Consider the following 14,897-nt stretch of genomic DNA (forward strand, 5'->3'; position numbering starts at 1 on the left):
GGTGCAGCCCCCCTGTCCCCGGGGCGGTGGCAGCGCAGCGTGTCCCCGCTCGCCCGGCCGGCACCACGCTCCGTCCCGCTCCGCCACAAGTGTCCCGTCCCCTTCCCGCAACGTCCAGCGTGGCCGACGTCCTTCCCCCCCACCCCCCCCAACACACACACACACACGCACCCCTCCACCCCCCAAAAATACCCGATTGCGAAAAGAGACGACTGGCAAAATGGGTTTCCATTAAACAGGGATAACATTTTTTTCTGCTGTGCTAAATTACTTCCTGTTCTTATTTTGTGGGTAATTTTCTGTATCGAATATCCTTTGGTTGTGTATCTCCACCTTTTTTCTTGTACTAAAACTAAAGCATGGTCTGTATTTTTTTACATTACCTAGTTTCTGATGTAAATCTCTCTGTAGAGACATACCCTGCTGAAATGTAATGTGCTGTAGCCTATACATCTGCTCAGTGTACGCTGCTTTTGTTCTGTTGCCCTTCCATAGCATGGTGGGCCTTGCCTTTTTGTATTGTGTGCATGATGACATTGTTACACACGATTCCACTAATACTAATATACGATCTCTCAATAAAGAAACTAGTTTTCCTATATTAACCTAGTGTGCTTTTTCTATTGCTGTTTTCCCATTTATTGTCGTATCCTGCTGTTTAGATTTTTTCCTTGCTTTCCCCCATCGTGAGGTATGAGTGAGTGGATATTTTCCCCTCTGTAGTGCAGATATGGGGGCTTTTTAGTACATTATTTTTTTTTTTCCCTCGTATCCCATATCTACCCTCAGCATTAGTCTGTGTGTACATATTCCTTTAGACGCACGGTCCGTATTACCGTTGTGCCGATGCAGAGTTCTGTTTTACCGCAGAATAGCAAAAAAAAAAAAAAAGGTGTAAAAAAAACCCCAAGCCCTCATTATTAATCAACAGAAGATAAGATATTTCATGAAGGGTCTGCCGCTTATTTCATTCTAGTTACAACATTACACATTCCTTACCAGACTAATACCAAAACGAGAGGGATGACCTCCGGATGGATGGGGGGAATTATTATTTTATCTTTTTTTAAAGCTGATTAACAGGAGGTAAATTAACCTGGAGGTAAAAAAAAAAAAAAAAATTCCTTTAATCTATTAGCTGTATATTTAAACGTATACATATATATGTGAGTGCCCTGCCCACCATCTGCTCGGCGAGAAGTTGCTGTGCCTGGGTCCTGCATGCTATAAATATCTTCACTAGACCCTTGCAAGGCAGGGCTCCTAAAACCATCCCAGCTGCTAATGTTGTAACTACACACATATATATATTTTTTTATTTTTTTTGTTCTCCCCTGCTTGAAGCCTCCAGGCCTAATAACCCGCTTTGGTTGAAAGAGCAAACTCCGGGGTTGGGAGAAAGTCACCGGGAACCTTAAAAATTTTGGAAGCAGAGGGGAGGGATGGACAACCCAATTGCGGTCAGCGAGCGATTTTTTTTATTTTTTTTTTTTTTTGCTGCAGCTGCAGAGCGATAATAATAATAATACTCGGTCACCTCTCCTCGTTCCTGCACCAGACCTCCTTTCCCAGGTCTGCAAAATGGTCCTGTAAAACCTCCCAGTTTGGGCTCGGATGCCAGCAGAAACTGCTGGGGGGCGGCGGTGGGGGGGAGTCAGGGCTCCCAAAAGTAGGAGATGGCGCTGGGGTTGGGGAGCGGAGGGGGTGGAGGAGGAGGAGTGTGGTGGAGAAGGGGGGGAGGGGGCGGGGGGGGGGAGCATCTTGTCTTAATTCCATTTCCACAAAAGGTGGGGAGGCACAGGACTGGTGATTTGTCTTTAATGAGAGGAAGACAAATTCAGCAGGTTTCCCACCCGCCCCGCTTAAAATTTCACCAGGAGCCGCTTGCGAACAGAACCAGAAGCCAGTGGCCCCAGCAGCCCCCCCCCGCAAGAGACCCATCATTTTGCAAGGCCATGCCTTTCCGCCTCCCCCTTAGCTTTACCCTCACTTTGGTTGTTGGTTGGTTTTTGTTGTTTTGGTTTTTTTTTTTTTAAATTTCTTTTTAAACATTTTTTGTTGTTGTTTATATATTTCCTTCTCCATATTTCCTTTTTTCCGTCTATCTCGATGACTGTTTGGCCACCCTGTTTTTCCCCCCCTCCTCCCCCCCCCCCCCCCCCCCAACCGCCTTGGATGTAGTGTATGCTGTGGCCCTTTGTTCTCGCTCCATCCTCGCCCCCGGGGCCAGCGAGCCCCCTGCCTGACACATGTCCCCATACGCGTCCCCAGGAGGGAGGCTGTGCTTCTCGCTTGCATGAAGGGAGACATGCATGCCTGTTGGGGCTGATCATTTTCCAATGTGATTTGGGTTTTTTTCCTCCTTTCCTTTATTTTATTTTGATCTTTTATTTATTTATTTATTTATTTATTTGTGTTAAAAATTCAACCCCCCGCAATGAGATTTTTGAGTCGTGGCGTGGAAGAAAAAAAAAAAAACAACAAAACAAAACAAAAAACCCCAACCCCCCGAATCCCTACCCCAAACCGAAACCCCGACACGGATAAACCCCTCTGAAACGTGCAGCTGCCCCCTTTGTTAGGAGCGACGGATTCACCGCAGCGAGCGGAATGCTCACCCCCTCCACTCCCCCCAGATCTTCTGCAAATTAGCGCTAATACGGAGCACAAACTGTTTGGTCAATATACTCTTGAGGATACCTCGGTAATCTAATAATAATAACAACACAGAAAAGCTGCTGGGTTAATGGCAACTCATGCTAAGCAATTTATCATCTGCATCATATTTTGACCTGTCTTGTTAGAAACAAGTTCTTACGAGAGGAGACATTCCGCCCCCCCCCGCCCCGCAACCCCTCCACCTCCCAGCCTTAGTAACCACCAGGCTTTCATAGCTCATAATCCATCCACAGTTTAATGATTTAATTCCTTTGACGCTCCCGAGTCTTGAAAAGCCACCTGGTACGAAGAAAATAATTATTTTTTCATATATATATATATATATATATTATTTTTTTTTTAAATTTTAGCATTGCGGGCTGAGGAAATCCAAGAGGAGTCACGTGCGCTGGGTGTGGAGGCACATGCAGTGATTTCTGTAAAGCCTCTACACCTCTCCAGCACCGACCGGTATTCCCGGGCTCCTCTCACTAACAGGGAGACAGATAATCCCAAACATGCACAAAACAGACTCTATATATTCGTTTATGTAAGGGTCGTGTGAAGCTTTTACACACCCGTGTGCATTTAATGACGCCAAATGGGAGCTGGACCCACCTGTCTCTCTCACACGGGGGTTAGGGCCGGTGTCACCATTTCCACCGTTTTTTAAGAAAAAGGTAACACAAATAGCGGTCGCATTTTGCTCAGATTGGGAATTATCAGCAAAGTCTAAGGAAAGCTGATCTGGATTTACCTTGCTGCGCGCAGATCCGGCCCCGCGGAAATGGGTTATTTAAGAACCGGTGAGTTGGTGCCTGAGCGAGAAAAGCAAACGCAGCTGCGAAGCTCGGGGCGGGGGGGGGGGGGGGGGCATGGTGGGATTTGGGGGGGTGTTCGCCACAAAACCCAGGAGCTGCTCTGGTTGCTGGGGGGGACAAGGTGGTGGGGACACGATCCGGCATCACTCGGGGTGTCCCGGACAGAGCTTGGGGTGCCAAACCGGAGGGGGGCGAGAGCCGTAGGCGCCAGGACGCTGCCGTAACCACCGCGGTCCCTCGCCGAGTCCTCCTCTGTGAACCTCCTGGAAGGACTTTCCTAGAGTAAGTCTGACCTTCCTTTTTTTGTTGTTGACGTTTTAAACCGTGCCGGTAATTTGGGGAGCGCCTCGTTAGCTGGAAAAGGGGAGGATGGAGCACGGCTGGGGCAGGCGCAGGAGCCCCGTCCTCCCAAACCTGTAGGAGAAATTCCCCCCGCCAAGTGCCACGGGGACATCCAAGACGGACACTCATCCCTCTCCACCCACCAGACGGAGGATGGTCGCAACCGCTGGAGGTGCAGGGGTGGAAGGAGAGGGCAGGACAGCTCTTTCTGGGGCTCTGCCAGGTCGTGAGGGCACGGGCATCCCCTCCAGCCTCTTTATGTGCTGGTTTAAACCCAAACTGTGCTGCCTCGTGTCAAAACTGGAGACACCTTATCTCTAGAGGTGTCCAAAAAGGAACACGTGCTGCAGCAGGTCAGCAGAGAAAAGCCTTTCTCACCCTTAACCTGGGAATGCTCGTTTTAGGAAGCGTTAAATAAATATGCCAGAAATGCAAAGGGGGGACTTTGCAAAAGGTCTTCTCCTACATCTACATCATCTTTGATATCTGTAACCTGCAAGACCAGAGTTGGTTTGGCAGCTGGGAGAGGTGTGACAGCACCGCCAAATGTCATGTGAGACTCGGACATTTGGCGGTATTTGGGGTGTTTCTACATAAACCCGCAGCTCCCGGAGCCAGGCGATAGCTCAAGGCTTTAGTGTATAAAGTAGAGCCTCAAATTGCTGTTTATGGCAAATTTGATGCTCCAAACTCAAAAGTCAGCTACAGCGCTCTGGAGGTCGGTGGTTTGGGAAGGAGAAGGGCGATGTGCGTCTGCGGTGGGGCCAGGGCAGGGACCTGCAGGTGGGCAGCGAGAGCGGGGCCGAGCCCCAACGGGGAAAATGATAATTTTCTGCCTTTTGGGGTTCAATGTGGGGAGACGGAGTAGGTCGATCTGCAGTCGGGGTTGCAGTTTCCCGAATGGCTCCGTGTGGGACCCCATGGGAGACCCCCCCCAGTTTAATCCTGCCGTGGTCTTGTCTTACTCCTAAACCTTCTTAGGGAGAAACTCAGGTCTTTGGGGAGCAGCTAAATTCTCCCTCTAAAATAAAATAAACCACCTTTCAGCTGGAGTGACAGATCCTGGTGGTGGCAGGGACCAGGCTCCTGTGCCGGTCAGCTGAAGGTGGGCAGCAGCCAGGAGGAAGGGAAAGCAAACCCATGTCTGCTCCATGCCTCCCCACCGCCTTGGCTTGACCCTTCCTGCTGCTCCTCTGCTCAGTTTTGCAGTCTCCCAGGACCTTTCCTCACCCATTTTCCTGCCTGCTGGTCCTTTACATTCCCCAGCCCCAGCTGGGTTGGGCTGGTTGGCACGTGCTATGGTGGATCTCTCTTGGTAAGTGTCCTTAACCACCCTTGTTTTCTCTCCCTCCCTTTTAAGGCTGTAAAATGTGCCTGCAGGAAAGTTGCCCGTGTGTGGTCTGTAGCTCTTTAATTAAGATTATCGCTTTGGTTTGAGTGAATAAAACTCAGTGGGGTCAGGAGGAAAGCAGATGCTGGAAGCGGTGGAGATGCAGGTTATGGGGAGAGGCAATAAGGGGCGGCTTGGTACCTATGGGCTGGGACCCTACGACGTGAGGGTGTACCTGTGGGGAGATGGTTGGATGAGGATTTCAGTAGCTCGGAGAAGGACCTGGCTGTCTCCATCTCTCACACCGCATCCCTGTGCTCCTGGTCGCTCGCAGTGTCTGCCCTGCCTGGAGGTGACACCTGGAGGTGTGAGTGACCATTGGCTTAGATGGAGCCACTGGCCATTGCTCTTTTTCCCTGGAGGGCTCAAGTGATGTTGTGGAGCTGTTACCATGTGTTCCTCCTCCACCTCCTTCCCCAGATGGTACAAGGAATGGCTGTTTCCCTAAACAAGGAGAAAGCCAGGCCATGGGTACCTTCTGGGACTTCTTTGAAGGGACCCTGAGCGGGGCTGTGGTGGAACTGGACATCCCCCCTGGCCACACGTCCAGGCACCCAACACTGGGGCTGAGTTAGGAGCTGCTCCGAAAACCTGCTCTTGTCTTTTTCTTCAGGCTTGAGAAGGTCTCTAAAAGACATTCAGAAACACGGTCCCTTGGGCATCCATCGTGCTGCGTCTGCTCCCCGCATTGGGCTCCTCCAGTGGAGGGTGGGATTGGGAAACCTCCCCATAGCAAATGTGCTTCGTGTTGTGTCTCTGGGTTTTCTCATTCTCCTGGTGGCATCTGACTCTTCCTTCAGCCACACCGGTAGCTCAAGGTACTGGTGTATCCAAAGGGATCTTGGGTTTTTTAGAAGCTGTGGGTGCATGAGGAGGTACCACACATGAGCACTTGCCCAACCAACCTGTTTCCATGGTACGTCTGCTTAAAAATTGCTACAGACAAAAGGAAGCTTTCTCCTCTCTTTCTTTGGTAGCAAAGGAGGTGCCTGTTCCCCTGTAGCATTGGGTAGGACCTCATTTGTGCTCCTTGGGGCAGGATGTTTGTCTGGTCCATTCAGGGCTGATCATCATCAGCTGGTGGCAGCTGGGACTTAAATAGACTCTCCTGTGAGCCCCAACCCTCCACGAGGAGCAGCTGGAGGCAGAAATGGGCCGTGGGTTCACGGTGGAGGTGCCTATGTGTGGGATCGGACACCAAGCTGGAAAGGTCTGAGCTCGTTTATACCTGCGTAAATCCAAAATAAGTCCTCAAATTTTAAGACTTGCTTGGCTTTTACACCGGGATGAGTAAAATGGGAATCTAGTTTGACATGGGTTGTTTGTTTTGGGGTTGTTTTTTTTTTTTGGAAAAAAAAAACCCCACCATAATTGGCAGTAAATTGGTCACGATCTAAAGGTATTTTGTTTGCACGAGGGTTTGGCGATGCAGTTATCTTTGCAAGACCGTCGGCGTGTTTTCTGCCCTGACGTGGCATTTGCTGGCCCGCTTGAGCAGGAGCTTTTTAAATCTGAAGGTGACAGGGCTGCTCATGCTTCGGGAGAGGTATCTGTCAAGCCTGGCAGCTTCCACATCCTCCAGGCGGAAAATACCATGTCTCTAATTTGCCCGCCAGGAAAGGAGCTGTAAATCTCGTGCAGATTACCGCACTTGTTGTTGTGGTTTTGCTTAAATCCACATTTCTCTTTCTTGTAGCCCGGCCTTTAATATTAATATCTTTAATTTCATTTATAAATTCACTTATCAGCTTTCATTAGTCATCCCGTTAATGATCCCAGGCAAGAAATTTGTCATTTGACGTCAAAAGGCAGATTAAGGGACTTCTAGAGCCTTGGGAAACGGCTTCATGCTGCACCGGAATTATAGCGGTTGGCATATGAGGCTAAATACTATGTATAATTTGCATCTGCTGCTCAGGGGATGAGTGATTATTTTATATATTTAGCAGAAAACAAGAGCGTTTCTTAATCGTGAATGGCGTTACATTTCCTGCAAACTCTGCAGTCTCATGAATCACTGGGCTACGAGCATCTCGTTTGCCGGCGTGCCTGGTCTCGCATTACCGCGGTGGTAAACCCTGGAGGGTCGGATCCTGACAGCTCGCCTCCTCCTTGGGGGTAGTCTTACCGCACGAGCCGCTAATTGAAAGTAAGAAGTTCCCTCAGCATTAGGAGCTGGAAGGGATGGGGAGTGGATTGAGCTTTGCTCGGCCAAGATTGAGCGCCTTTGGTCTCTGCTCTCCCTGAGACGTGAGGGTGTTGGTAGGGTCTGGAGACGGGCGTGCGTGAAAATGGCGGGGGTGGGTGGGGGGAAATCACAATATTTGCTCAAAACGTCAAGAAAAGAGTAGGGTTGGAGTGAAAACAGACGAGATGTAGCATCCCCAGGCACCGGTCCATTCAGGTCCGTCACGATGTGGCTTTATAGATGTTAGGAGCAACCAGTGTGTTGGGAGCAGCCTTATCTTGTCCAGCCGTTATTTGTGATATCCCTCAAATTTCCGGGGGCGGAGATAAGGAAGGAGGAGGCTTTCCGCGCAGCGCTAGCACGACATGAGTGGCCTTGGGGTTACAAGGGGGTTTTTTGTTAATAGTGAATATCTTAAGTTGCGTGTAACCCTATAAAAAAGGGGTCCTCTCCCACACTGGCCACCTGCAAAGCCCCTCAGCAGCCCTGAATTCCCCCCTCTGGGCAGGGCTTCCTTTGAGATCGATGGGCTGCAGGCAGCTCTCCATGAGGCTGAACAGAGAAGACTTTACCCATCATGTACCAAAAGCACTTACCGAGCTGGTTTTGCTCAGCCCTTGTTGGCCTGAGTGGAAAATGTCGGTATGATCCCGAGGTAGTGGTTGTATCGCACGTCAAGTGCTGCGCTGGGAGGGTCTGGAGGTAAACGACCAACCTGGCCAGGGGCTGCAGACTGACCTACGCCATCTGGCATTTTGATTATCGGCGTGTGAATCTGGCCTGGGTGGGAAATGGTGGCATGGGTGAATCTAGGTGGGCCCCTCACCACAAGAAAGACCTTGAGGGGCTGGAGCGTGTCCAGAGAAGGGCAACGGAGCTGGTGAGGGGTCTGGAGCACAAGTCTGGTGAGGAGCGGCTGAGGGAGCTGGGGGTGTTCAGCCTGGAGAAAAGGAGGCTGAGGGAAGACCTTCTCGCTCTCTACAGCTCCCTGAAAGGAGGGGGTAGCCGGGGGTGTCGCTCTCTTCTCCCAAGGAACAAGCAATAGGACAAGAGGAAACGGCCTCAAGGTGTGCCAGGGGAGGTTTAGATGGGATATTAGGAAAAATTTCTACACCGAAAGGGTTATCAGACTTTGGAAGAGGCTGCCCAGGGCAGTGGTGGAACCACCATCCCTGGAGGGATTTAAAAGCCGGGCAGACGTGGTGCTGAGGGACATGGGTTAGTGGTGGTTTCTGTCAGTCTTAGGTTGATCACTGGACTCAATGATCTGAAAGGTCCCTTCCAACCTAGATGATTCTATGATTCTGTTCTTTGGGGCTGCCAGAGGTTGTGGGGAGATGGAGCCCCTCAACCTCCTGTTTGCAAGGATGAAAGGTGACCCATGTCCCAGGGAATGAAATACCTTCCTACTCTTACCAAAACAGCAGCAAAACCTTTTGTCCATCATTAATCTGTTGGTCGGCTCTCTGCCTGACTCCTTCCTGCGTTAAATTAACGAGCAGTGGCCGGACTCTTGTCTCTGAGGTAGCTCCTTGAAGCTATGAGCTGAAAAAATAGCAATTTGATTGCAACGTGGAGGATTGTTGCACAGGAATCGGGCCCCAGAGCGAGGGATGTCGGGTCCCCATGGCAGCAGGGGACAGCATGGGCGAGCGGTGGGTGGTGGACCAGAAGATCAGTTGGTGGCACTTCTATTGACATGAGTTGCTGAGCACTAGAGCTACGTGAAAACAGAGATATCTGCTTTGGATGATGATGATTATTTTCTGATCCACTTGCTGAAAATTTTTTTTTCCTGGTTTTATATTGTCTTTGAGGTTTTTCAGCAAAATGGGGGGTGTGGGGTGGGGCAGGCTTTTAAATGGTTCATTTGAAGTGAGATGAAATAGGCCACAGCCCCAGAAGTGAGATGCTGTCTTATGGCAGAAAACGAAACCCCGTCAACTGGATGCAGGGAATAAAACCCATTTGTCGTAATCTTTCAGTTGGGTTTTTCGTACAGAAACGTTTCACCTAAACATAATTATCTTTTTTTTTTTTTTTTCTATCTGAGAGGTAGGTTCAGTGTTTTTCACTCACTTGGAAAGCATGCAATGGTTAGGAGGAGACTGCCCCAGTCCTCCGTGTTCTTGTATGGTGAAACCACGTTGTGCCTCTAGTGTGCGCAGGAATTTTTTTAATCAACAGAAAGTGCTTCAATGCCTGAGATGAGTCTTGGAGAAGCAAAGGCTGTGTTCCTGGTGCAGGAGGTGGCAAAATGTAGTTGGCCCCTTACAAAACAAGGGAGGTCATGTCAGGTCCTGCCTCTCCTTCCTTCTCACCTCTCTTGGCAACAGGGGTGGGCTTCCATGCTTGCGAAGACCGGAGGTGGTTTCCAAAATGAAAATGAGACCTGAGATCTCAAATGGGATGTGCAACCACTGCTTTGCTCCTCACCAGGCTCACCTACCTGAGTGACTTCAGCCTGCAGAGACAATTAGCGACTTCTCCATGGCCTTGTTTGATTTGAGGAGGAAAATCTGTCTGGCACGTGTGATTACAAACTTTCCGGTGGAAATCCTGGATGTTTTGCCAAAGGAGACCACCATAGAAGTAGCCTGGAGATAAGGACATACCATCCTGCCCTGGGTCATTTGCAAGGAGAGCCCTGTATTGACAGATTCAAATGGGACGTGATGCAGTCCAGGTGCTGCTTCTATAGGGTGTGGGGGTGTTCTGGGGAAGGAAAATATTACCAGAAGGTAGTTACAAGCTTAGAAAAATCGGACGTGGACCAAAGCAGTTCCTCCTGAAAGGAGTTGGGGTGCTGCTGGGGAGGATGGACTATGTTTGTTGTGTGTCCAGCGTAACTCCGTCCTTCCTGTAGCAAGCAATTTTGAGCCCCATTAACAAAACCAAGGGCAAGACCTCAACAACATCGAGGAAGCTCATAGCAGTTTTGGGGATATGTTACACTGGCTTGTGTGTTCGTCCAGACCGTGTGTGACCAGCTGTGCTGAACCCTGTCCTTGCCCTAGGGTTCCTTATCCACAGCCCAGCATCTCTCATTGGACCTTTTTCTATTGGAAACCAAGCAATAAGGGGAGGTTTTTTCAGCCTGGACTGACCTCGATGCTGGCAGACCTAGGCTTAGACCCATCCTCTGGCTCTCTGCAGAGACACAGCATTTGCTGCTCTTCAGCAAATGCATTATGAGGCTGGTTTTATGCCACTTGAGAAGTCCTCCTGGCCAGCACTGCTGTTGGCATTACCTTCACTTGACTTCTTCACCTTTACCTCTCTCTTTTCCCACTGTATTTTTAAATGTTTGCCATGTCTTCCCCCGTGGATATGATGGGTTTTTCTGAATTGCTCCACCCTCACGTTCATTCCCCAGGCACCAAAGTCTTCCTCAGGGCTGGTGTTGCCTCCAGGGCTCAAACCCTTGGAAACTCTTGAGATGCTCAAGCACGCTGATCTGGTGTGTGTTGGTGGAGGGGAGGGTGAGGCACTGCTGTCCATGGGATAGCATGGCCAGAAGATGGAGGACCTCCTTGGGACCTCTGTATGGGCTGAAGGTGAAGGGATGAGGAGGCTGAAGAACACTGCGTCAGGAGATGGCTGTGTCTGACGCTGTAATAACTGGTGTTGGGAAGGCAGCGATGGGGAGGTCTATCTCATCACTGGAGTACTACCTTTAAAGCATGGTCACGTTGGTCATTTGGCTGGGGGCAAGGAGCATCATGGTGTGGTGGTGCTGATTGGGCTGTAGGTACACATCCCTCATCCAGCTTCACTTCTAGAAAATATTGCTTTTAGAGGGATGGTGGTTTTTTTGGATGCTTTGCAGAAAATACATGTGCAAAATACCTGCTCAACCATCACGTTGATTGGGGAGCACTGGTGCCTCTCCTCTCCCCCCACCTCCTGATTTTGGTGCACCGGTACAACTGGTCACAGCTTTCTGGCCCCACAGTGGGAATGGGCCCCTTCCCAATGCCCTGCAATTCAAATGGGGAAACAGGGGGATGGCCATGCTTTGCAGAAACCCAACTCACTGGTAGCATCCCTTGGGGGGAGGTGACATCCAGGCCGGCGCGAGAGCCAAAGGGCATCGAAGAAGTGCTGGGACCCTCCTGCAATCCAGGGCTGGGCAGGTGGATGGTGCAGGGGAGGAGGGATGGACCAGGGCACACAACATCTAACCCCGCTTGGAGCTGCCACCTCTGCAGAGGACTTTAGGGAGTCCTCTTCAAAAGCAGCCCATTGGAGGTAAGTTCAATGGAGTGAGTTGGCACCCTGAGCCAAAACGCTCCTCTCCAGCCCATGAACAGACCCAGCTCCTGGTCACTTTTTTTCAGCGTAAAAAATAAGTCTGTTTCTAGTGATGTCATGACGCACGCACTTTTGCATCACGCCAGGGAGCTGGAGCTTTGAGAAAGTCAGCAAATATAATGAGATTTTGTGATTTAAAAAAAAAAAAATAATAGAAAAAAGGGATAAAAGCCCACAACAGTAACATGAAAATGCAAAATGTTTGCCAAGGTTCAGACACCAAAAGCCAATGAAAAGGTGCTTTGTTCGTATCGATGCCTGCCATGAGGGGTCTGCTCCTCACGTCTCCTGGGATTTTGGGGTTGGCGGTGGTGCAGTCCTTTAAGCTGTAGGAGTTGCTTTCTCTCTCCAAAGGGCAAGGCTTAAAATTCCTGGCAGATGCGCATCTGTGGGAGCAGTTTTAGCTGAGCTCTGGTGTGGAAATGCTGGGTGATGGTGAAGAAAGGGTGGCAGGACACAGCAGGAAGCCTGGGAGGCTCTCAGGGCAGCGGGTGATGGACTAGGAAGTCAAGGAAAAGCAGCAATGTACAGAAAGAGATCCTACACCGTGGGCTGGGGATGCTCGTCGGTGCAGCTTGGTTACGGCTAGGAGAACTGTGGGTCTCTCCACCGCGTCCAAGCTGGGCAGGGGCTGGGGGTGGCCATTGCCTGGTGTCCATGATATTAAGAGAAAAGGAGACCTTTGTCAAGCAAAGACCTTTGTCAGCTGCTCTGAAGGGTTGGCCACTTTGGTTGAATGAGCCACCACTTGTCATGGGGGAAATGGGACGTTCAGGAGCGTGACGACCCTGCCAAAGCTGCACCTCTAATACCACAAAAAAAAAAAAAAAGCATCTCTGCTTTTAAAACGACAGGCAGGATAACGCTCGTGGGGCTCTGCACTGCTGTGCTGCTACCCCAAAACCCTGAGAGAAGAAATCCATATACTCCATTAGATCAGGAGAGCAAATGACCTGAACCCAGGGGCCCCAGGGTTTGCCATCTGTATGGCTTTTGTTGTTTCTCTAAAAAAATAAGAATAACCCCACTGTATCAGAATCAGAAATCAAAATTCCCTCACCCAGCTTTCTGTGTGAGGGTATTCAGGGCTTGGGGACTGCCCGCAGGCATCTCTTTGGGGCTAGATGTTTGTGGATCTGCCAAGTCTTGGACATCTTCTGACCCAGCCAGCACCTCCTAATGGGTCTTGGTTTGATTTGCTTGCCTCAAAATGCTCCGTGTGAAGGCAGGAACAGGATTAGATGCTTTGTAGTCTGTGTTTCTCAAAAACACGAGAGAAATTTTAGAAGAGGAGCGTGCAGCTCGGCCGGTGTTCTAGAGGGACCAGGCTTTAATTAACGTCGCTGAGAAGTTCAGATCCCAACTTTAATTCCTTTTTGTTTGTAAGTGGGAGCTCTGAGGAGTCAACAGATTTTGTGGCTTGAACAGATGATATTATTTTTCTTTTTTCCCCCCAGAGCTGGGTTGAATCTGAAATACGCCTTTGTAATTGCAGTTCTTCTCTCTTCTACTTGATGTCTGCCAGAACCACCATCCAACGGACATTACATGGGTTAGTGGTATTCATGCAGCATTATTTCAGCTCAGGCAGAAGTCTTCTCCTGGATTCAGCGGTTAGTGCTGTGAAAAATCTTGTAATCTTTTTCTGCTCTCTCTAGAGGTTCAGCTATGCTGTGAATTGACAATATAAATGGAAAATGCGCAGCTAGGATTATTTTCATGCCCGTCTTTGTGCGAAGTCTGTGCTCCTCGTGATGTAGAAGTGCTGTGCACTGCACCACTCTCTGCGCGTGTGTGCATTTACAAGCACATCCCTTGCAGGGGTAGAGGAGACTTTTCCATGTTCTTGGTGCGTTCAGAGCTGTAATGCGGAGGGACGTACCCAGCTGCCCCAGAAGATGCTCTTCTTTTTTAACAGCACCTTCCACTGGTCGATAGAGTTGCAGAATAACTCATCTGGGATGAGAGACCTCTGAAGGCCTCCAGCCAAGCCTCCTGCTCAGGACAGGGCTGTCTTCACAGTTATTGGGTGTCTCAGGGTCTTGACCATTCAAGGATGGAGATGGCAGCACCTCGGTGGAGCCTGCTCTCTGGCCAGCAGTCCCTGGGTGTACACCCACTCTGGATGGGCAGTCAGACGGCATGGGCAGGGGTGCAGATGTGCTTTCCCCTGCCATAAAATTCAACGTTGGACGCTTCCCTTCCATTCTGCACCAGGGTCATCCCCTCCAAACAAAGGGACTTTCCCTGGCCAGGGAGATCCACTTCCATGGCCACATCTGCATGGGGAAGATCCCAGACCACCATGGGTCTGGTCCATGGCCAAGCAGCTGGGCTGTGTCCAACACCCAGAGCAGAAACAGGCTCTCCCCAAAGTGCTGGACATGCTTCTGCTTACCCAAATGGCATGTATGGGTCCAGGTGGGCAGCAGGCACAACGTGCTGACCCTCAGCTCCATAGTTCCCTTGGACCTTCTGGTCTTCCCTAAGGTTGAGTAAGTGCTTTTGGTCTCCCACCTTCATTTCTCCATCCGTACAATGCACCAATGCCCGTCTCGCAGGTCACAAGGTGTAAAATTCAGGGAACAAGGAAAATGCGGATCATTCTGCTCCTATGTAGGTACAATTCCTGGGAAAACATAAATGTTGCTGTGGAAAAGGGGATTTCTGGTTTTCATCCTCCTTCCTGTGGTCGCTTTTGAGGAGGTGCGTTACAGGAGATGTCTGAAGAATTGTACTCAGCCATAAAAACTTGGTCAGATGTCGCTGCTTCCTTCAAGAAATAGGTTTAGGAATTAAACAGAAAGGTGACAAAGCTGAGATTTTTTTTTTTCTTTTGGATGAAAAATAAACACCTCAATTCCTTCTTTGTGTCATATATGTATATATTTAAGAATGATTTTAGCATTATTTTGTTTTAATCCCCGGGGGTGGAGGGCATTTTCCCAAGGTAGTAGCGGGAAGAGTGACTCAGAACACACCTCCTTTATCAAATATGCTTAAAAATAATGGTCTGGGGGAAAACCTGGTGCTGACACTAACTGTATGACTTCCTTATCTAGCTGCTCTGATCAATAGGTTTGCTTTCCCCGTGTAGCTGATAGATCTTGACTTTTCGAGTCCGGTAGCGACTTTTTGCAATGCCAGCTGCTTCAGGGCCGTGGAGACTTGTGGCCACTTCTCA

The 14,897-nt window shown here is 49.7% G+C and overlaps 1 protein-coding gene across 1 annotated transcript in view; it reads left to right on the plus strand.

Annotated features, from left to right (window-relative positions):
- The window catches only part of ARK2C (arkadia (RNF111) C-terminal like ring finger ubiquitin ligase 2C), a 52,604-nt gene that overhangs the window by 888 nt on the left and 36,819 nt on the right, over positions 1–14,897 (plus strand). The gene's annotated exons all lie outside the window — the stretch shown is intronic.

Source organism: Rissa tridactyla, chromosome Z (genome assembly GCF_028500815.1).
Source record: "Rissa tridactyla isolate bRisTri1 chromosome Z, bRisTri1.patW.cur.20221130, whole genome shotgun sequence".
NCBI classification, from domain to species: Eukaryota; Metazoa; Chordata; class Aves; order Charadriiformes; family Laridae; genus Rissa; species Rissa tridactyla.